This window comes from Chiloscyllium plagiosum, chromosome 12, assembly GCF_004010195.1.
Source record: "Chiloscyllium plagiosum isolate BGI_BamShark_2017 chromosome 12, ASM401019v2, whole genome shotgun sequence".
In the NCBI taxonomy this organism is placed as follows: domain Eukaryota; kingdom Metazoa; phylum Chordata; class Chondrichthyes; order Orectolobiformes; family Hemiscylliidae; genus Chiloscyllium; species Chiloscyllium plagiosum.
In genome coordinates, this window is record NC_057721.1 from 46,536,290 (window position 1) to 46,560,563 (window position 24,274).

Sequence of the window (24,274 nt, forward strand, 5' to 3'; positions counted from 1 at the left end):
GGAGACTAGCACAATTGCAATATTTAAAAGGCATCTGGATGGGTATGGTTTAGAGGGGTATGGGCCAAGTGCTAGCAAATGGGAGTAGATTAGGTTGCAATATCTGGTCAGCATGGACGAATTGGACCAAAGGGTCTGTTTCGGTACTGTACATCTCTGTGATTCGATGACTCTAAGTGTAGTCATGAGTGACAGTGGCTGGGAGAAGTGGATGCCACATTCAGCTGACCTTGTGGTAAATCCATCCTGTGCTAAGGACATGGTTTCTGTCCATTTGGATCAGGGAGCAGCTTTGGTGATTCTACCCTGAGGGAAAATGGATAGATGGTGTGCTTTGAGAAATATGGCAGCTGTGAGAGGCAACTACTAGCTGGCAATGGTAGATCATCCCTGATGTTACTATGCCTGTGGCCTTAGACTGTGTTTGTGTGGAAGCCAGTGTTTGCTGGAGGGTTTAGTGAGAGAAATGGGGGATGGTGGCAGTGGGGAGGGCACACAGGCACTAACTACAGTGCAGACATATTTGGTGTATACAGTTCAACTTTAATGGATATGACTAAGTTTGCACATCTTCTGTCCTACATCCTGCCCAAGGCTCTAGTTGAGGACCTTATATTTCAGGAACTTGAATCCACTATTTGACAGGTACTCACCATGCTCTGTAATCAACCTCGTTCTCATTTTTTTTTTATTCCTGATGTCTGTACCCCGCCATTCTCAAGTTGAACATGATGTACCCCATCATACAGGGAAAGGAATGTTACTTTCTAGTCGTCCCTCACCCCAATCGGATAAGACACAGACACCTTGGTAGATATTTGTGAGAGGGGAAAGAATATATCTGTCCAGAAGAAGTTAGAGCTAGGGGTGAGGTGAAGTCACAATAATTTTGATGTCAACATATCAACAACTTCAAGATAATAGCACAGGGACAAGAATGGCAATATAATTTCACCTGCCCTCAAACACCACCCTTCCCCCTCCAATGGAATGCCCTTATCCTTCTGCAGCTTCTCCATCCCTCTTCCTCCCAATCTTTGACTGGACAGAAAATCAAAATGGGAAATGATTTCTATGGAGGTGAGTTGTGTGTGACTTATGCTAACTGTGGAAAAATTATCAATCACCAATGCATACTCAATTTCTTTGGTTCAAGTATGAATTGCTTTAATAAATACATTTTAAACAATTTCTTTTTGTTGTCAGACTCATCTCTACAAACTCTGAGAAATCATGTAGTGGCATCAGTTCTCCAGCAGTGAACTGTTAATCGTAAAGCTGTAAACTCCAGTACTCGTGGTACAACTCTCATATAATGAAGATAAGATTGTATAAGTGGGGCAGTAAAATGGATTAAGGTCTGTGGAGTTAAATCAGAAACATCTGCTACTATATAAAGGTGCGAATATCAAAATGCAGGAGAATGCCGAGCTCACAGAAGAATATTTTATGGGTTGTATAACAGATAATTGATGAGCTCCATTTATTTAATCTCTCCATGCATTCCACAATCTCCCATCAATGTTATGGTAAGGTCAGTTTTCATGATTGGGGTTCAGATTGTAGCAACAGCTGTTAGACAAACACTCTATGTATAGACGACCAGACCAAACGAATCCCATCATTCACAAGAATAAGTTATAGATTCATGGAGTCATAGAGTGATAGAGCTGTACAGCCTGAAAACAGACCCTTCGGTCCAACTTGTCCATGCTGACCAGATATCCTAAATTAATCTAGTCCCATTTGCCAGCATTTGCCCCATATTCTCTAATCCCTTCATATTCATATATCCATCCAGATATCTTGTAAATATTGTAATTGTACCAGCCTCCACCACTTCCTCTGGCAGCTCATTCCACATTTGCACAACCTTTTGTGTGAAATGCTGACCCTTAGGTCCCTTTTCAATCTTTCCCATTTTACCTATGCCCTCTAAATCTGGACACCCCCACTCTCAGGAAACAACCTTGGCTATTCACCCCATCCATGCCCCTCATGATTTTATAAACCTTTATAAAGGTCACCCTTCAGCTTCCGATGCTCCAGGGAAAGTAGCTCCCGCCTATGCAGCCTCTCCCTGTAGCTCAAATGCTCCAACCCTGGCAACATCCTTGTAAATCTTTTCTGGATCCTTTCAAGTTTCACAACATCTTTCCTATAACAGGGAGACCAGAAATGAATGCAGAATTCCAAAAGTGGTCTAACCAATGTGCTGTACAGCTGCAAAATGACCTCCCAATGCTTATATTCAATGCACCGACCAAGCATACCAGATGCCTTCTTAGAATTGAACTAAATTCAATTAATTCAATATCCAATGCATGAAGCAATCTCAATAGTAAAACAGTGGTACAAAATAACCTCTTACTATTTTCTTGTAAATATAGAGAAGAAATTAATATTGTTCCTTTTCCTAGAGACCTTTGCTAATGCAATATCACAAATATCCCATATACTCAATTTATGATGCTAAAGCCCCAGAAAACTAAAGCATAACTTCAGTTTCAGCCGCTCCCTAATTGCCCAGAATTGATGTGTTGCTCTGTTCTTTTTCCCTCACTGAAAATGCTGAACAGTTCCATCCCTCACCATGAAAATTGAGCATAACATTTAGTGATATTAGTAGTAACAGTAATGTCCTTGATCACCAAATTGATTTAGAGTGTGACAAACTGGTGCTGTTGTGTAATTATAACATGCTAATTCAAGATTTACTTAAGGAATATTTGTGCAATCCTCAAATTGTTTTAAAATCAGCTAGTCAAGTAGTTCCAACAGTGTCTGGAGTCATTGTTATAAAATTTAAAATAACACTAATCAAACAGATTTACAACAGAAAAGGTTGCTGGCAAAATATGATGAATGCTGAAAATCTGAAATAAACACAGAAAAGACTGGGATAACTCAGCAGGTTGGCAGCATCTCTGGAGAGAGAAAAGATCGTATAACTTTTCTTCAGAAGAGTAATAGACTTGAAACACTAACCCTATTCCTCTCTCCACAGATGCACCAGACTTGCTGAGTTTCTCCAGCATTCTGTTTGTTTCTTAAAGTCCCATTCACAGTTTAAAGGGTGGCACCATGGCTCATTGGTTAGCACTGCTGCCTCACAGCACCAGGGTACCAGGTTCGATTCCAGCCTTGGGTGACTGTCTGTGTGGAGTTTGCATATCCTCCCCGTGTCTGCATGGGTTTCCACCCCCAATCCAAAGATGTGCAGGCGAGGTGAATTGGCCATGTTAAATTGCCCATAGTGTTGGGTGCATTAGTCAGAGGGAAATGGGTCTGGGTGGGTTACTCTTTGGAGGGTCGGTGTGGACTTGTTGGGCAAAATGGCCTGTTTCCACACTGTAGGGAACCTAAATCACATGGTTTATATTTTAAGCTTGAATATGGATAATTTAGCATTTACATCTTATAACAATCCAAATAGCAAGTCAGAAATATTACAGGAGTTTAAGCACCTGAAGGTTAAACGTTTTAATTTCTGTATTCCTTATAAAAGCTCATAGGTATGGTTGATCACAGTCAAATCCAATAAACTCATCTGAAAGATGAATCAGGTTCTGTTTATTTTGAATTTACACTTGTTTCCGTACATCAATTCACTCTTAAAATATATTTTTTTAAGAGCAACATTTTGTTGCAACAGGATTCATTTTGGCATTAGCTATGCCATGCATACCTTATTACTACACTCACTGTAACATATCCTAATCAGCAAGTTTTTGGAATAAGTTTGTCACTGGACAGTTTGGACATATGATGGTCTAATTTATGTATTCACCAGAAATATTGTCATAGTTGTAACCTCTGGGCCAACAACAATATGTCAGCAAGACAGTATGTAATATTTTCCCTGCTTTAAAACAGTGTAGAATGAAGATAGATGATGGAAGTATAATTGTAAGCATGACAACAATCTCAATAAGGAATTGCTTTCTATTAACATGTTTCCCACTTGGGTTTTGAAAAGTCAGATGGGATAGACCTTGCATCAGGCCCCTGGGAGCAGCAAATCCTCCCCCAATTCAGTTGAAGAGTGGAAGGTGCTGATGCAGGATTTTGGACCACCAGTGGTGCCTTGATAAATGGGGATAGGATGAACAGGATAATCAGTGCTGGGGTTTGTTGTTCCCTTGTTATCAGTAAGCTCTTGCCTCTGTCTCTGTAGCCTTTATAATGACCCCTATTTCATCACCCTCATCCCACCCACATCCTATCAAACTGTTTAAGTATAGGTGGATGATATGGGTCACTCTGAATTTACTATACGTACCTTAAATGGCTTTTTGAGTTGACAGCATTTACAGGGAGAAAGCAAGCTAATGTTTTGGGTCTAGTTGACTCTTCAGTATACTTGGGTACCTGGTTTGACATGATCCATTCCAGAATACCAAATAAACTAATAGTGTTCATCATGTCAGTGATGGTCACATTTGTTGTTAGGATATTTAAAGAAATAATCTGTGCATTGAGAATAGGTCTGTTGCTTCTTTCATTCAAGGAGTGCATAGAACATTGTGTGGATTAAAAGTTCCCCTCATTGTTGAGAGTTGATACATTTAGCCTGCTTCACATGAATTCAAAAGTTATTGAATATCCCAATACATCCATGGACAGTACACAAGATTCATGTGTTAACTGTGTTGGGTGTTCAATACACATGCCCCTAATGTAACATGGATGATACCTTGGAATGATGTATTGGTATTAAGAATCATTTGCCTTTGAAAAGACTTATCGTGATTTACCAAGTTTATTTCTTATGGCTAAAATAAACATATCTTCTCAGATACTTGTAGGGGCAAATTACTGCAGATGCTGGAATCTGTACTGAAAATGACAAATGCTGGAGATCACAGCAGACCAGAGCTCTGATGAAGAGTAATCTAGACTTGAAATGTTAGCTTGTTCTCTCTCTGTGGATGCTGTCTGATGCACTGTGGTCTCTAGCATTAGATGTTTTTCAGTTCTTCTCAGATACTTTTTGAGAACCTGTCCGGCATCCCTGAATAATGATTCTTTGCAAATCCTGTAGTTGCTCATCTCTGGCAGTAGATTATTGTAACTATTCACACTTTCTCTGGTGAAAATATAACAGATGAACCTTGAAAATATCTTAAACTTCATAATCCAAACTATCATCGTGTAGATCAAGAAGAATCTTTTGGTCTTTGCGTGCGTTAGGTACTCTGCTCAACATATCAGATACAATCATCATCAAACCTGACTTTATTTCACTTCAGAGTAATAGCCTTTGAGATCATTGCCTGATTTGATTGCATCACATGTGATTCATTCTACTCTGTGGGTATGATTGGAATGGCATGAATTGAGACAGACTGAGATCTGTCCATACTGGTAGTCATGGCACTGCTTCACTATTAGCATCCACCAGGCAGAAGATTTCAGGAAGTCAACTTGAAATTAGATATTGACACTGCAGTGTGATTCTGCTAATTCATGGAATTGGTCAACCATTATACCCTGTGAGAAACAGTGCCAAGGTGCACTTCTTTCAGGTTGGGTAATTCAGGCCAATTTTAGTTGTTAGAGTGCCCTCCTACTGGAGAAAGTGAGGATTGTAGATGCTTTCCTGATGAAGGGCTTATGCCTGAAACAATGATTCTTCTGCTCCATGGATGCTGCCTGACCTGCTGTGCTTTTCTAAAACCACACTCTCAACTTTGCTCTCTTACCTGTTCAACCATTAGTGGTTTTAAATGCTTTGGATCACCTTCTCCTATTAATATGGTGTGTCAGGTTAAACTACCAAAACCTTGATCATTTCTGCCTTTCACTAGGTAGAATCTGAACCTTACAAATGTGTTTGTGCACCTTCTTAGCATTTTCCTTACTGCCAGTTTTGTTGGTCATTTGTGTTTTGTTCTGGGGTCTGGCTTAGCCTTTGAAACCAGATTTCCTGCACACTCAGACCCAATGTCCATTGATGACATGTGTTTTGTGGATATCAAGAAATGCTGGACAGCTTTTGGGCAGATGCGACAGACCACATCTGTTACAGATTTTATTTTAGTTCGGTGCAACTTGCTGACTGTAGCAATTAGATTGTCTGCACCAAAAGTGTGAAATTGTTATTGGCACGCCACTATGGCTTCATATTTTCATGTCCATTCCCAAGTAATGTTCAATGCCCTTCTTCTTGCCAAGGTTTGGCCCAAAATATCCTTCCTAAAGGATCTAATTGGTGTGGAGGTGATGACTAATTGAATGAACCTCTCTACAATTCATAAGAACCTGTAAACAAGCAGCAGCAGTAGACAATTCAAACTATATCATAGAATCCTTACAGTGTGGACCAACAAGTCCACACTAACCCTCCGAAAAGTACCACACCCAGACTTATTCCCCTATCCTATTACTTTACATATGCCCCTGACTAATGCACCTAACCACACATCACCGAACACAATGGGCAGTTCACCTGACCTGCACATCTTTGGATTGTGGGAGGAAACTAGAGCACGCAGAGGAAACCCACACACACGGGGAGAATGTGCAAACTCCACACAGACCATCACTCGAGGCTAGAATCGAACCCGGGTCCTTGGTGCTGTGAGGCAGCAGTGCTAACCACTGAGTCACTGTGCCACCCTATAAGCCTGCTGCTCCTTTAATAAGATATAACTAATTTGATTGTAGCCTGAAATCCACATTCCTGCCCATTCCTGATAACCTCTTACCCCTTGCTTATCAAGAATCTATCTTGGTTGAAACTTTATTGCTGGAACAGCACAGCAGGTCAGGCAGCATCCAGGGAACAGGAGATTCGACGCTCCGGGCCTGCCCATTCCTGATAACCTCTTACCCCTTGCTTATCAAGAATCTATCTACCTTGCTTTTAAATATTCAAGGTCTGCTCCCACCACCTTTCTCAGAAAGAGAGTTGCAAAGACTCATGACCCTCTGAGAATTTTATTTTGGGTAATCTCTGTTTTAAATGCATAGTTCCTGATTTTTAAGCAGTGACTTTTCAAGATTCACCAATAAGAGGAAACATCCTCTCCTCTTTTACCCTGTCAGGTCATCTCAGGATCTTATACATTTTATTCAAGTTGTTTCTTTTTCAATTATTCAACATTAAAACCCATCTTGTTCCCTTGAGGGAAGGTAATGTGCTATCCTTACCTGGTCTGGCCTTCATATGCATCCAGATACATAGTAATGTTAAGTGCCTCTGACAGGGCCAATTCCCTGAAATTCAAATAAACTGAAAATAAAAACATTTTATTTTTAGGAAGCAATTGTTTGATCCCACTGAAACAACTCTGACTTTTAAAGGGAATGATGTTCCTCCAGAGTTTTGTCGAGTGAAGGCTCATGGTCACAATGGAGGGCAGTTAGAGATGAATAACAAATGGTGGCCTTTTCAGTAACAATCACATAGCAATACAAGTTGAAGAATGAAGTAGAAAATTCAATTCATGACGCTTGTCCAAAGATTCACCATTTCCCCATTTCCTGAGCCATTTGAGAATTGCATGGAGACATTAGATTAGATTAGATAATTTAAAGCTTTCTAATGTGATTGAAACAGAGAAAGACAGCTTTATCATTCCCCATTTCCTGAGCCATTTGAGAATTGCATGGAGACATAATTAATTTGTGAAAAATTTAAAGCTTTCTAATGTGATTGAAACAGAGAAAGACAGCTTTATCAAAAGAAAATATTATTACTCCAAACAAGTACTCATTAAGTACTGATATCTGTTAGATTGGGTGAGAGTGGGGATGGGAATAATTACTTCCTGTGTTCAGTGAAGAAAATTCATTATTCTCTTTATTACTAACTTTCATCAGCTCACAAATGCTGCTTTGATGTCTGTGTGCAAGCTGATCTGAATGAAAGGAAATCCATGAAACACAGCTCTCTTAGACTCCGCAGATTAAACACATACTTAATCCAAGTAAAATTCTGACCCATGCACAGTATTCCATTTGGGAAATACGATCGTAATGATTATCTTCTGGTGTGTGGCACAACCCCAGATGGCATATATACAGGTGGGAATGATTAAAGTTGTGAACCATTCTGTTCCTAACACTTCTTTTTAGACTGTAACAATTTACTGGCATGAAAGTGAACTGCTAGTGGAAAAGTCTTTCGCATTTTTGAATGCAGTGAGTTCTCAAGAATCGTTGTTAGTTGATCAAAGTCAATGTTATTGAGTAAATTGGCATATCACAGAAGAAATTGAGAAATACAGTTAAGATCTCTCTGCGTGTTGAATCAGTGACACTGTGTTCTGTTAGCTGTCTTTTGTAAGTTTGATAAGTTATTAGAACTATTTGAGGATGTAACAAGTAAGATGGTTAAGCAATATAGCTTAATTGGATATTCAAAAAGCATTTAATAAGGTAATACATGAACAATTACAACATCAGAGTTCATGATGTTGCAGGAAATGTATGAGCTTAAATAGAGATTTGGCAAGCTAATAGGTAATACAGTCAGGATAAATGGGTCATTTTCAGGTTGGTGAACTATACGTACTATCATGACACAGGGATCAGTGCCAAATATTTACAATCCACATTAATGGTTTGGATGAAGAGACTAAGTGTAATACAATCATTTGCAAGGGGGATGGTTTGGAAGACAGTGGAGGTACCATCAACTGGGAAGGAGGCTTGGTAGGTAAAGTGCCAGTTTTCCTTGCACTGCAATGTCATATTACTAGATGACCTTCCTGCCAAGAAGCAAATTGTGTCACTTATGTAGCATTTCTTTTGAGACATATTTTCTCCCTTTGTGTGGTCTGAATTTAACAAACAGACATAAAACATATAAAGTTAAATTTAAAAAGATAAATATTTATTTTTCATGACAACTGAAATTTAACTGCAACACTTACTTCTCACACTTCCTAAACGTATTATCTTGATGATAATACATGCATTTAAATTATTTAAATGGTAAATGCAACATGTCACGTCCTTGAACAGTCCTTCAGATTGTAATTGAAATGCTGTAAGCCTGATGGATTCCGTCTTGGTCTCCTAAAGTCCATGCAGATTTGAAATATCTTCTATTATCAATTGAAATTACGGCTGAGCTCCTGCAGCGTCAATTTCTAAACTCAGAGGTTTAATTAATTCTACCCATCTCCTTAACAAGGCCGGGTCCAATCTTTTGCTGGATAAAAGCTGGCTTCCCTGTCATTTCCCAGGTTGACTCACTGAGTTGCCCTTATGAAACAACAAACTATTGGCTAGATCCAGCTAGTTTCAATCATGTGACAGCAGTTTTCGTCACAGAGTGAAATAGCACAGAAACAGACTTCAGTCTAATCAGTCCACGCTGAACATAATTCCAAACTAAACTAGTCCCACCTGCCTGCTCCTGGCCCATGTCCTTACAAACCTTTTCTATTCATGTACTTATCCAAGCATTGATCTTGATGTATTCCCTTGATTTGATTGTAGATGAGTTGATTGTAGATATAATTGACACATAATGGAGAACAAATGATATCCAAGCAACATTCCAACCATAAGTAATCTCTTAAATGTCTGTACTTGAAATCTCATCTTCACGGAACCAGAACCAATGTTCATTTAGTCTCTTCAATTGAAATGGAGAGAGCTGTCACCGATACCTGGGAAGACTATTGCATGTTAATGACTTTCCAGAGACATGATAAGACATACAGTTAGTCTCAATCTGTATGTGGTTAGCACAAATCTGACCTCTCTGGAGTCCATCTAGTCAAGGTGCAGTGTCCATATTCCCTGCTGCCTTTTAAAAGTAAAGTAGTCTTCCAATAGGTATTACAAGTATGTAACATATAATGAAGCCAATTCCCAGGCTCAAACTGCCTACAGCCGTGTTACTGATGTGGACTGAACTTAAGCTTCCCCTCAATTATGTGCAACCCAAGCCCACCGATTGACTGTGATATCACCATAATAATAGTTTAATGACAATTGGAATGTCAATATTATTTTCCAGGCAATTAATGGTTTGGTTATAGCAATCTTTAGTTAGAACGGTTTGATTTGACATTTTATCATGACAATTTCTAGTAATAAACAAAGTTTCTTATTGCTGATTAAAATATATCAGAGGTTTTATTAGCAATATTTAAGTAAATGTTAATCTCCACAGCTGTTTACAGTCATGTGCTTTGTGCAGTTACTTCAACCTCACAGTCAAATCCAACCACAAAACTATCTCCAAATTATTTTTGAAATTGTTGAAGTGATGGTTGCTGGTGGCTATAGAAGCTGAATTGATTAAAGCACACAGATTCCAATACCTTTGAATTTCTATTTGTATTAACCTCTTACACTACCTTGTGGAAAGTGATACATAAAGCTGATACAGAAGGATTTGTTATCCCGGTACTAGCTGAAATGTTTGTAATAATACTATAGCTGAAATCAATTCTCATTAGACTGACCAATAAGCAACCATGATATATCCAGGCACAACCAACCTGTTAACATGTACCTGGAGTGTGAAAGCTTCCGAGAATACCAAACACTTATAAGAATGCTTTCAGTGGATCTCATCACAAGAGTGAACATGTTTATAAAATTGCAACTTGTTGACACATAAACATGGCAGCTGGACACTAACTGTCTCATTTTAGCAGGGAATGGGCTGTAAAAGGAGCAGGCTGGCGGTGATGGGATGTACAGAAGCAGCTGCTGATGACAAGGTTGTGTGTGTGTATCCAAATATTCTCCAAATGGCAGAGATCAGGGGTTCCAGTCGATCAGAATTGGAAAATTCTCTTTATGAAATTTAGTCATCTGTGCTGGAAGGCAAGTCACCTGGGGAGAAGTGAAAATGTGTAATTTACTTTAGTCTCCTCATTGAACAGGAGCAACCACTTCCCAGATAAATGATAAGCATCTCATTTAGAGGAGTGTTTATGCGTTCTTTCAAATAGTCTTGATTAAATGATTGAATCATTGAATCATTGTACTTGCCTGATTCAAACCACAGAAAGAAATAAAGTCATAATAGAAAAAATAATTCCCAGCTTTATGACTTCCAAAACCTAGGATAAAACCCAAAACCTTGTTTCAGTGCAGCTCCAACCACACTCCATCCAGGACAAAGCAGCTCACTTGGTTGGCACCACACCCACAAACATCCACTCCCTACGCCATCAGTCCTCAGTAGCAGCAGTGTGTACTATCTACAAGATGCAGAAATTCACCCAAGATCCTCAGACAGCACCTTACAATCCCACGACCACATCCATCTAGAAGGACAAGGTCAGCAGATACATGGGAACACCACCACCTGCAAGTACCACTCCAAGCCACTCACCATCCCGACTTGGAAGTATATTGCTATTCCTTCACTGTCGCTGCATTAGAATCATGGAATAGCCTCCCAAAGGGCATTGTGGGTCAACCCACAACATATGGACTGCAGCAGCTCAAGAAGGTAGCTCACCACCACCTTCTCAAGGGCGAAGGGTGGCATGGTGCCTCAGTGGTCAGCACCGCTGCCTAACAGTGTCAGGGACCCGGGTTTGATTCCTGCCTCGGTGACTGTGTGGAATTTGCATATTCTCCCTGTGTCTGTGTGGGTTTCCTCCGGGTGCTCCGGTTTCCTCACACAATCCAAAGATGTGCAGGTCAGGTGAACTGGCCATGCAAAATTGCCCAAAGTGTTAGGTGCATTAGTCAGGGGTAAATATAGGGTAGGTGAATGGATCTGAGTAGGTTACTCTTTGGAGGGTGGTATAACTTGTTGGGCCGAAGGGCCTGTTTCCATACTGTAGGGAATCTAATCTATATCTAATAAAACTAGGGATGGCCAATAAATTCTGGCCAGTTAGTGATGCCCACTTCCCATGAATGAATGAAAAGAAAATCTACTTAAACACTTCAGTTTACGCACAAGGAAAGTAATACCATGCTGTAATGTTATTATAGCTTGTCTAATTGATTTTTAAACACTATCATCAGGTTTACCCTGTTTGACCTATTTTTTACTGATTTTAATTAAAAGGCCAGATGCACCACCTTACATGGAAAGATCAATAATCTCATTTCTTTCACTTGGTTAAACCATGTATTACTCTCCCATGTATTACTCTCCCATGTATTACTCTCCCTGCTTTTACAAAGTTGATGTTTTAAGATATAGTTATTTTAACAGCTTTATGTACAGTTTAGATATATATCAATCCAAAAGTGACAGCATGCCATAGGAACCATCTTCAATCTAGTTCCAGAGTGTCAGAAAATGAAGTGTAGACCCCATCTGGGGGATCATCTCACTTCTTACTGAATAGAGTACAACTACACTCCAATATGTAGGACACAGTTTTAAAAAGTGTTCAACTATTCATACCATCACCATTACTTTCCAGTATGTGTCCATGCTTAATAAAGCTGACAGAAAACATATGAAAACAGAAATTGCTGGAGAAACTCAGCAGATCCAGCAGCATCTGAGCAGAAGGTCATAGGACTAAAATGCTTAACTCTGCTTTCTTTCTGCAGATGCTGGCCAATGTACTGAGTTTATATGACAATTTTTGTTTTGTTGTTTCAGATCTCTAGCATGTGCAATTACTTGTTTTACTTTGGACAGAAAACATAATCTTCCTTAATTTGCTGGCGATTTCAAGATCCAAATTACTTGCCAGTTTTGCAAGCAATTGGCAGCTATTTGACATTCTGACAATCTAGAGATGGACTTCTTCCTTGCTAAAGGTGCAAGTCAAAGCCTCAGCAATGCATCCCGGAGTCTTCACAGAGGATCTTCTTAGAGATGATATTGGTCAAAAGTAACTTGGGCTGTACTCACTTCTTCATTGAGGGTCCAATGGGTTGCGAGTGGAAAAGAAGAAAAATCATTAGTTGGTGAAAGCAGAAAGAATTTTATGCAGAGCAAATTGTTAGCATTGGTACTCATCCAAGGAGGACAGGGTGCAATATTGCTTATTAGGTTGCTGGCCTATTGGTATCTACTGTCAACACAGAAATGGTCCTGGTCTTCTGATGAAGGCTTCAGCCTGAAATGTCGACTCTCTTGCTCCTCTGAGGCTGCCTGAGCTGCTGTGCCTTTTCTACACTTTACTGACTCGGACTTCTCCGGCTTCTGCAGTCTATCTCCTGGTCTTCTCATGCCAACTTGATGATCCTTTTCTCAAAGTGGGTGAGGAGCTTGAAATCCATCACTCCTCTGCTATTCTTAATGCAGTTATGGGCCAGTTCTCCTGCAATTTGGTAAATAATGGGATTCAGTGTGATGGGAATGGTACAGGAGCTGCTAGCAAGCATGAAGAGCTTGCAAGATAGGCCTTAATGTATACTGCCTTCCATCCCTGTGATGAGGTCCATTGGCACTGAAATTTGCTACCATCTGTGTCCTGGCTGGATGGATGCTTCAGGTCTCCTCTAGCTTATCTCTCCATGCTTCAGGCTCCTCTAGCTTGTCTCTCCACGCTTCAGGCTCACTGCCTTTATTCTTGATGAAGGGCTTTTGCCCGAAACGTTGATTTCGAAGCTCCTTGGATGCTGCCTGAACTGCTGTGCTCTTCCAGCACCACTAATCCAGAAGAAGGATGCGATATTATCACCTTTTGATTCTATTCATTGGGAGAGAATGTTCAGTTTCTCTGTGATTTCCATCTAACAAGAGCTACAGGTTTTGTGTAACAGGAAGCAAATTGAGACATCGTTTGTTTTGCAAAAGCAATCACCACAGACTGAAAGGACTTTTCTGGCTCGCAGTCTGAAAAAGTGTCCACCTGGTCTTTAAATATGGAGCCAGACCACTCAAACCCTGAAGATCCTGAAGTGGCAGGATCACCCCTCTTGATTGCTTTGTGATTCACTGGGTAGCTCAAACAACAACTCATTTGCATAGATATGTGACCTGGGAAGCTCATGATTGAATGAAATAACTTGCATTGATGGATATGATGTGATCCAAGACATTCAACATCATGGTTTAACTACAAAAGGGAAAAGAACACACAATGTATTCTGAGATTTCCTAAGTGGGCATATTTGTGCACCAATTTTAGCAATGTATGAAGCAGTAACTGAATTGTCATAATGCTGAGCTAATATGTAAGTACAGCCAAGGTCTAGAATTTCCTCCTCATTGAAATGCCAGTAGAAGTGTAGCGGGACACACACTCCAGGTATCCAGGATCCATCTGAAATGTACATTAATTTTTGATGGAATTTAAATAATTTTGATGGAATTCCCCACAGACCCTGCCTTGAATTGGCCAGTGAGTAACTACAGCTGGATTTAGAGACCTGTAACAGTACAGTAATGCTGACAGCCTGCAGCACAGTGCTTGTTCCAGTGAAGTTCAATACAATCTGGAGGAACAGCACCTCATCTTTTGTTTAGGCTCAATTCGGACATCTGGGTTCAACAACAAGTTCAACAATTTCAGACCAGAACCCTGTCCCCACATCTTGTTTATCATAGCAGTTCATTATTCTTACATTCACACCCACACTGGACAAATCTTTTATTTCTTTACTACAGCCATTGCCACTCCCTTTGTCTTTTGTACCATGTTTTTTTCATAAGTAAATCTTTCCATTCTGGCACAGACCTCGTTAGGTCTTCCTCCCAACTCCCCTGTTTCATTTATAGAAATCTATCATATATCTATATATTTTATTTGGAAGGAATGTTCTTGAGTTGAAATGATCATTATTTTTCTTTATATATGATGCTGCTGAACCTGCCCAAGTACTCTCTGCTTTCAGTTTTCATTTAAATGCGTCAGGCTGGACCATTGTGTAAACCATGTTTCTTCTGGTCTCAAGGGAATTTTGAAAAGGTAAACTTAACTTAGCCTTTCTCCAAAGTCCAATCTTTGAGTGGTAAAGATTTGAAGGCTTGGTCGGCATGGACAACTCACAAGCCTAAAGCATATCTGTTACATTGACATGTGCTGCTCAGCCAGACATCACACTCCACTATTCCTGAAGTCAATACAAATGTGAAAAGATTTAGCCAAGCTATCCACCAAAGTCTCTAATTTACCTGATTCATGAACTCAGATTAAAAGATAACACTCACTGAGTGGCTGTGCTTAGCTTGACAGTAACTGTTTATTAAAAGCAAATTGTTTGTACGTCGATTCTCCTGCTCCTTGGATGCTGCCTGACCTGCTGCACTTTTCCAGCAACACATTTTCAGCTCTGATCTCCAGCATCTGCAGTGCTCCCTTTCTCCTGTTTGTAACCAATGCCTATTAACCAATAGCAATAAGGACACATGAATTGTTAATTTATAACTTAACAGAATATAAATCTAAGACTTAAACTGTACCCCTTCTCAAAATCTCCCCTTCACATTTATATAGATACACAAGAACAGATACAACATGAATAGTAATTGTGGAAAAGGAAAAGAAAAATCATGGAAAAACTGTTCGATAGCACCAGTCTGGATCACAGGCATTGATGAGTTGTTTTTTTTCAATTCCTTTTAGTTCTTTGCTGTTGACACAAATTTGTCACAACTTCTGATGTTCTCTTTCATTCACTGGTTGAAAATTCATCCTTTCACTATTATTAAGCTCTTTTCTTTCCTCCTTCAAGAGGAGATTTGTTAAAAAGATGAAAGGTTAGACAGCAAGCTGCTACTGGACACTATTTGGTAACACTTCTTGGTATCTTCATACAGGAGAAAGAGACAGAGAGACTGATTTTCGGATGCATTTGATTTGCAGGCTGGATGTTCTCTGGTTCACTGACCCCATACAAGCCATTGACACCTTCTCAGAACAATCAAAGCATTGTCATGATTAGATTACATTAGATTACATTACACCGTGGAAACAGGCCCACCGGCCCACACTGACCCGCCGAAGCGCAACCCACCCATGCCCCTACATTTACCCCTTACCTAACACTACGGGCAATTTTAGCATGGCCAATTCACCTGACCTGCACATCTTTGGACTGTGGGAGGAAACCGGAGCACCCGGAGGAAACCCACGCAGACACAGGGAGAACGTGCAAACTCCACACAGTCAGTTGCCTGAAGCGGGAATTGAACCCGGGTCTCTGGCGCTGTGAGGCAGCAGTGCTAACCACTGTGCCATCGTGCCGCCCACTAAGTGGGCGTCATCAAGCAGTTGTCCCTTAATTTAGAACTCATTGGTTTCGCTCTCACTGTTTTAGGAAAAGGCAACGTTATATACAACTCACAATGTACTCCAGTAGATATGATTTTTAAAATTGAAGCCATGTCAATATAGTCTCCTTAGTTTAAAACCGTATCCTCCTTTTATAGTCTTCAGTCCAAAAAACAGCAAATATATTCATTTGGTGAGTATCCAGCTGCTTTTCTTTAAGCTCTGCATGCCTCTTCTCAACAGATACAGAAAGAACAGTGTTACAATTTGGGCTTTAATACTTAACTTCCTCATATTATAAGAATCAGAGGATTCCCACATTATAAATGTTGTTCCAGCATCTGCAGTTCACTTTCTATATTAATCTCAGACTGTGTAATATAAATGTAACTTGTCAAAAAGATCAGAAATGGATCTGAATCAATTTTCTTTAAGGTAAACTGTATCAATGTTTACGGGAGGCAAAGAAATGTTTTCAGGAATTTCTAGATAAGTATTTTAATAATACATGAATGGTACACCCAATCCAATGCAACACGTGATATGAATTTTTCTCGAGACACTTATTTCCAGTTGTCTTGAATGATGAGTGGATAGTAGAGATGTTTAGTTGGCTGACATCAATGGTGTAACTCTATGCATTAGATCAGCTTTCTTTCTTTTTATTAATTTGAATCCCAATGGAGACATAGGCAATGAAAATAAAATTTTGACTTATGGTATAATTTCCTGTATTTCGTTTATTGCAATTTTGAGGTTAATAATATAGTTCATGATCATATATTTTGTTGTTGTGTTTGCTTGTGTGGTTACTGGTTCAGAACAGTAAAATTAACCATTTGAATTCCTTAAGGCTTGCAAAAGGTAATGAATTGCAAATTTTGCTGGTTTACATTTAATGGTAACATAATGGATACGGTAGTGAATGATTTAGTTAAAGGCTGAGTTAACTAGACACAGACTAAGCAATACCATATGGTCTTGTTGTCTGATGAGGAGATATATTTCTCTATCCCTAGAAGTTAAATATGAAAGTAACATTTTACTGTCATCTTATTCCAGTATTTTCATCTAAAATCTTTAGGTTAAACTTGAAAGAATGAACAGCAATTTACTTCGACACTTGAGTGTACATGCATGTGGTTGAATTTTGTTTCTAAATTCTCTCCTCCAATAAAAATGTTTTCCTTTATTTATCATCTCTCTCTCTGATAGCTGCAGTTAATTGTCAAACTATAGATGTACTATCTATTTATAGGGTGCATGATATGAACCAGACTCCACTATTAGTGTTAGATATCATTCAACTTGGAATCGTGAAACTCTGGAACATCTAGGGCAGCAACAAAATAGCAGTTTCTTGGTGATGGGAGTTTGGAGTTTTGTTGTCAGAGCTATTTTGCTTTTGCGACAGATACATACACAGGGACGCATGCGCACACACATATGCACACACAAGCATATATATCCTCTACAAGGAGGAATTTACAAAGAAGCGCCTGTCAGTGAATGTACACACCCCCTCAAAGCTCCTTGGGGAATCTCCAAAGATACAGCTCATAAATTCAGAGCATATGCTACATAAAACAAGATTAATGGTACACATCTTTAGAGTGTTGGCAGGAATATGGTGATCTCCATGTAAACATCTAGCCAGCACATGCCCAGAGAAGGTTTTTTGTCTCTTGGCTGGATACTAACCACATCAAATCCATTACCTTCTCTCGATCCTCCTTTAAAGCACAATGCACATAGAGCTGGTCTTGTAATTTCTTTTTCTTATGGGCACATTGATATATCAACATAACTTCATTATGTTATAAAACCATACAAAAATTTCTCAAATCACTTTTCACAGTGTGTTTTTCAACAGTGTTGAAGCACATGGGAAACATATCAGAGACCTACACATGACGATCTTCCCCTGTAAATAACTGCACAGCAACTATAATCCATCACAGTGAAATTGGATTGATCTTAAAGTTAATAGAAATAATCTATTCAGTCTTGCTATGGACACATGGTGTGCAACCACCAGGAACAGAAGATGTATATGGGCAGTCAATCCAATAATAATTCTTTTGATAATTCAGATGCATTTGACAGCTAATAAACTGAATTGTTTGCATCCATTTACATCCACTATTCTCATTAATATTCCACATTCTGTGTAAACAATAAATAAATTATTGGTCAATACAATTCCGCTGTATTTTGTTCAAACTTACTCATTTGTCCTCATATAATGAGGGGATGGGGAGTTTCAGTGTACTGAGGAAGACTTAATTTGCTTTTGTATACTTTGTCAGAATTTCTGCAGTACTTTCTAAATTACAGGATAGTTATTATGCCAAACCATTGCAGGAAAATTTGCTTTTACGAGAGGGAATTTTGTTTTCAAGGCTTCTAATGCAGTATTTCATGTTTGAAGAGCTCAAGATGAAAGAAGGGATGATTAGTTATCAAGGCATATCTGCAGATGTTGGCACATCTATCTGGCAATGCACAAGAACTACCTTGGCTTGCTTTACATCAGCAGGGTAAGGTTTTGCCATGTGCAGGTAGGACACCTGCAACCAATTTGTAACATAAGTATAAATTCCCTGGCTATGAAAGAGAACTTTATGCAGGTCCTTTCATATATCAGAACATTCCAAAACACTTCACAGCCAATGAATTGCTTTTGAAGTGTAGTTGCAATTGTTTGGTAGGTGCATATGGCAGCCAATATGCACACAGCAAGGTCTTACTAACAAGACCAAAATAAATGAACTGTTGATTTGTAAAGCATTTTGAATGTCCTGAGAAACTGAGATGTGTTGCATAGGAACACAGAGACAGGAGGAGACCTCCTAACAGAATTAGAGATTATCCCAGAATCACCCAGATAATGCGCTGCATTAGAAACACCAGTATAAACAAGTTATTTAAGGACTTTCCAGTCTCCTAGTGCATCCCTTCATTCTCGCACTGCAATAAAATTGTTAGCCAACATTGGTATCGTACCTTTCAGCATTTTCTTTAACTAGCCATATCTAACCTCAAAAGGTAAAGCTAAGACCATCACTTTCCATTAGCCATTATATCACACGTCACCATAATTGTTATTAAACTATAGAGCCTTGCTTTGAATGGATAGTGTGTGTGTTCAAATGCAGGCCAGAAAATGTGATGTTTTATTTCTCCATTAGTTACTCCACAAGTTAACGTCCTGAAGAAGTCATGAGAGTCCTCTATCCACATTACAAAAAGTGTTAACAAAAGTTGCAGATCTGCTTGGAGACTGGCTACCAAAGGTATCCCTCAGAGATCGCTGTTCAGGGCTTTGAAGTGTCCAGTCTATATTCATCACCTGGTGAAGGTAGTGAGGGAATGATTTGCAAGCTTGAAGATGATGTTAAGATGTGTGCAAGTGTTAGGTGAGCAGAGGAAACTACTGGCTCCAAACAGATTTTGATATGTTGAGGGAATAGATTTGAGTGTGGCTAGCATTACTTAGATTAGACAAATGTGGTGTTACGGACGTCGTCATGATCAACACTAAGCATATAAATACTCTACAGGGAATAAAGAAGAGGCTTGTGGAGAAACACAAGTAGCAGCATCAGAAACTCTCCTTAAAGATTTGGAACAAAAGCAGAAAAGCCATAGTTAAAGCAAATACAATCCTCAGTTTGAAGATCAACTGAAATGATACAAAGGACTGGACAGGGTTGGATGCTAAAAGAATGTTCCCCTTATGGAAGAGACTAGAATTAGGGGAAGTTTAGGAAGGAGGTGAGGAAGATTTTTTTTCTCTCAGAGGTTTAGAATCATTGGAAATCTTTTCCCAGAAAGTGGTAGAGGCAGGTCAGTTAATACAGTAAGACAATAGTGGATATATTCTTGACTAACAGGGAATCAAAGGTTATCAGGAATAGAGGGAAAGTGGACTTAAGGCCAAAATCAGACAATATTGATTCTGAGGAAGGGTTACTGGACCCGAAACATTAACTCTGATTTCTCTTCACAGATGCTGCTAAACTTTTCCAGCAATCTCTATTTTTACTTCTGATTTACAACATCCACAGTTCTTTTGATTTTACTGAATGGTAGAGCAGGCTAAAGGGGCTGAATGTCTATTCCTGCTCCTAATTTGTACATTTGTCTGTTTATAAAGTGACTGGAGAGGATTTTTGTCTTAGGTTTTCTCCAAATTACTCCTGGGTTGTTGTTTTGATTTCTCCCTTCACCAAAGGGAAATATCTTGACATGAAGCATTCCACTTCACAGCCATTTGGAAAGGTCAAATGAAGAAAATAAACTTTTCTCTCATCAGTGTAAAAGACCCCCACTTCTGCAATTGATGTCATCAAAAGCATTGAAGTGTTAAGTTCACTGAAGATTGTTTTAATTCCAGAACATTCTGCAGCATTGTGATGGACAATGAATATTAAATACTTTATTGTTCCCAGACACATACTGGTAACTTTGTTCTTTGAATAGCAAATAGACCTCTAGACTTATCCTTCCCCATTAAATTAAATGGAGGCCATGCTCAAAAACTTGTGTAAATATTAATAGCTGTACTTACATCACAATTATGAAAATAGAGAAGACTCATCTGGAGGACCAACCAAACATTTTGAAAGACAGCATCAGGTGCCTGCAAAGTCAAAGATGAGGAATTGAAGAAAGAGCACAAACTTCCAATCAACCCATTGACCAAACCCATTAAACACAACATGTCTTTCTGCAGATCAGCCATTGCGAATCCACTGAATTGGAGTGGTAGCAAATCATCCTCAAGAAGAAAAGGTATCAGAATCAGAATGTACAGAGTGTTGTAAATATTGATGGAACAGTGCCAGTGTTTTGGTTGTGTTTTCTGCTTAGTAGTAATTGGTGGCAAAATGATTGACATTTTGCATACTTCCCCCAATATTCAAAGTAGCTTGAATAAGATGCTATTTTGATGTTTAAACCAAACAATATGAACAAGGTGTACAGTTATAAAAGATTTTAGCACATAAGGAACTGTTTTGGCATGAAACAAAGCCAAGCACATTTTTATAAACTTGTCAATTGAAAATTGCAGATTCCTTGATGTGCCTCTATGGTCACCAGATGTCTTGTTAAGTCACTAGTCAAGACCACTATTTCCTCTGAGATTAGATATTTTTCAGGGGGAGGGGGGGAGGATTGGCATTGGTGGGGAAATTGTGCGGGTAAGTGCTTACAAGTCTAACACATTGCAGTGAAGTGAAGCCCATTCGTGGTTACAGGCTTGAACAGCCAATTTCAAATTTACACAAACCCTATCCAGACAGGATCCTGCTAAACATAAGGTTCCATTCTGTTCAGTACTCAGCTGTCTTAAATTTGCATCTCATTCTTTTCATAGTATGAGAACGATAAATGCTGATTAGAACTGAACACTGGAATGTTGAAAACCTTAAGTCATCTTTCAAAAAATTTAAGTTGAAAAAGTTAAGTCCCCTTTCAAAAAATTAAGAACCATCCGTTAAGCCATTTTTTTCCCTTATTCATGTCCTATCTCAACTTCAAGATCTCCGTATGCCATAAACCTGTTTCTGCTTGAGAGTAGAGGCAGCATGATCCCAGACATAAGCTAGTGACATTATAACAAGTTGATCAGGAGTATGACTTAATTCACATGTTCCCTGCCTTCATCTGGGGAATCGGTCAACGTTGCTTAGCTTCTGGGTCAGGATTTTGTCAATCTACTGTGATTCAAGAATCAATGCCACTGAGTGAATGAAGTGTGAAGTACATTGAGTATGTTGGATAGCATCAAAGGGTATTTTCTTTGTCCAGAAGTTATACTTTATACTTTGTGAATTGCAAAAAAGGACATTTATGAAGTGAAAGCAGTTTACAAGGAAAGAAAACACCACTGGAACTCATGAAATAAATTGTAGGTTACTTATAACACCACTTTCTGTGACCTTTAGCATCCTGGTTCAACTATCTTTGGGTCTCTCATTGTGGCTTATTGTGTACCTTATCATGGATAAAAAAGCAGGAAAGTTCCTTCCATTACTTTTTTTTATAAAATACTAATTGAATTCATAAATATTCGAAATAAAGAATTGGTATTTATACAAAAGCAAAAATGAATCTGATCCTGTTCACTAACTATGATTTACAAACAATAAAGAGTTCAGAAGATAATGAGAAGTGTCAAATGGATTATAAAGTAACATTCCTGCGTACATAAAAGTTTTATAAGTATATTGAGGAAAGTATATTAAAATGGAACCTGGCACATTGAAGAACATTCGAGGAAGAAGATGGTAAATTTATTAAATTACTACTTTGTATCCATTTTCACATTGATGGAAGAGGAGAAAACGCTAGCAGGAAGCCAATCGGAGGAACTTCGAAGATTTAATATAAGCATAAAATATGGTGACTGAAAAGATAAAATTGACAAATTCTAATAAGCTGCTAGATTGCTCTCTGGTTGGTCGATGTGACAAATTCTTGAGCGATTGATTCATTATGGGACTGCAATATTTCAACATATACATTAATAGCTTGGATTATGGAGTTGTGCATTTGCAGGTGAAACTATTAGAAAGCAAAGTAAGTTAGGCAACTGGGACGTAGAACTATAAATGGTTACAGACAATTTTCATGTGCCAGCTTCCTTTGCAGCAAACCACTGAACTTTAATTTAACTAAATTTCATGTGGGAAAGTGGGGGAGGGCTATCATTAGTCGGTCAGGAGGTCAGAGGGTAATGTGGGTCCCAATATCTTGGCTGAGGGTCCCAATATCCTCAGTCACAGGGCACAGTCTGTCCCTAGACTACGGGCTTCATCTCAGTCAATCATGAGATCTGTCCCAGTGCAGACCAGGAAGTGTTCAGCAATCAGTCCTGTCGGGTCACTTATAGTCAGGGCCATTATAAATCATCAGTTGGGGGCTGCAAACAGAGTCGTCAGTACTTTGGTTAGTCATGTGCGGGGACTGTTCACCAAAGTCAGTCAGAAGTCTGGATTGAATACTGTGCTGGTGGTCCATCTATCTTCAGGAGATTTCAAGGGGGTGGGCCTCTAGGATCTGAGGGTATCATCTTGCAATGAGTGAGAAAATCAAGAAAGGGGTGCAGGTGAGTATAGGTATTGCATAGCTGGTGTAAGGATCATAATGGGAAGAGACAAGATGCATTTGGAAACAACATCAAAGAACATGATAGGCTATGGGCAGAGAGGGTAATTATTGACAGTGACCATCACCATAACCTTCACAGGGGGACAAAAGAGGAGCAGTGTTAGGCATCATTATGGCGCAATGCTGGAATTCAGGGGTCAGGGAGGACAGCTGTAGGGAAAGTTCAATGTGTTGGGTCTCCCTATAAGGGGTGCTTGAAATGGGTAGGAAGACCACATGGAGGCTCTGGACAGGTAGGCTGGTGAACAGGTGAGTCTGGTATGGATGGCATCCATCATGAGCTGCATTTCCTGCCATCATTTTCATTCTCTGGATACAAATTCCTACAAAATAATGACTGGGTCAACACCCAGTGAGAACAAAGTGTCAATTTGATCGAGGAAAGCATCAGATTCATATTTGCCTGACACTAGGACATTGTAGCAACAAGTACAGAATGCTGCCATTTGCAAAATGCAGTGACACTTAATTGGTAATCATTTCACCACCCATTTACTCTACATGCAGGATGAAGATGCTGGTCAAAGGGGATTTGCAACATGTCCGGAGCACCCGGAGGAAACCCACGCAGACACAGGGAGAATGTACAAACTCCATACAGAGTCACCTGAGGCGGGAATTGAACCCGGGTCTCTGCCGCTGTGAGGCAGCAGTGCTAACCACTGTGCCACCGTGCCGCCCACATCTAACATTTCAAATTCAATTCACACTTTGTGGCATGTGCCACCAAACACACGCTCTCGCCCTCTCTCTCAATCAGTACCACCTCAAAGCTCAAAGATGTCCTGATCCTCAGTTCAATTTAATTCTTCATTTTATTTAAAGCTTTTCACAGAAACATTTTCTCTTCCTTTCATGTGTTAAGGAACTTAAGGATCAAAAACCCAGCTCTGAAGAAGAAACATAACGGACTGACGCGTAAACTCTGTATCTCACTCCACAGTAGGTTTTGATAGACCTACTGTGTTTCTCAAACACTG

The 24,274-nt window shown here is 39.4% G+C and overlaps 1 long non-coding RNA gene across 1 annotated transcript in view; it reads left to right on the plus strand.

Annotated features, from left to right (window-relative positions):
• Positions 1–23,901, plus strand: part of LOC122555559 — a 78,239-nt gene extending 54,338 nt beyond the window's left edge. The window contains exons 2-3 of the long non-coding RNA XR_006313301.1: positions 20,854–20,912; positions 23,802–23,901. This is a non-coding gene — a long non-coding RNA (uncharacterized LOC122555559). The remainder of the gene's footprint in view (positions 1–20,853; positions 20,913–23,801) is intronic.
• Positions 23,902–24,274: the final 373 nt, after the last annotated feature.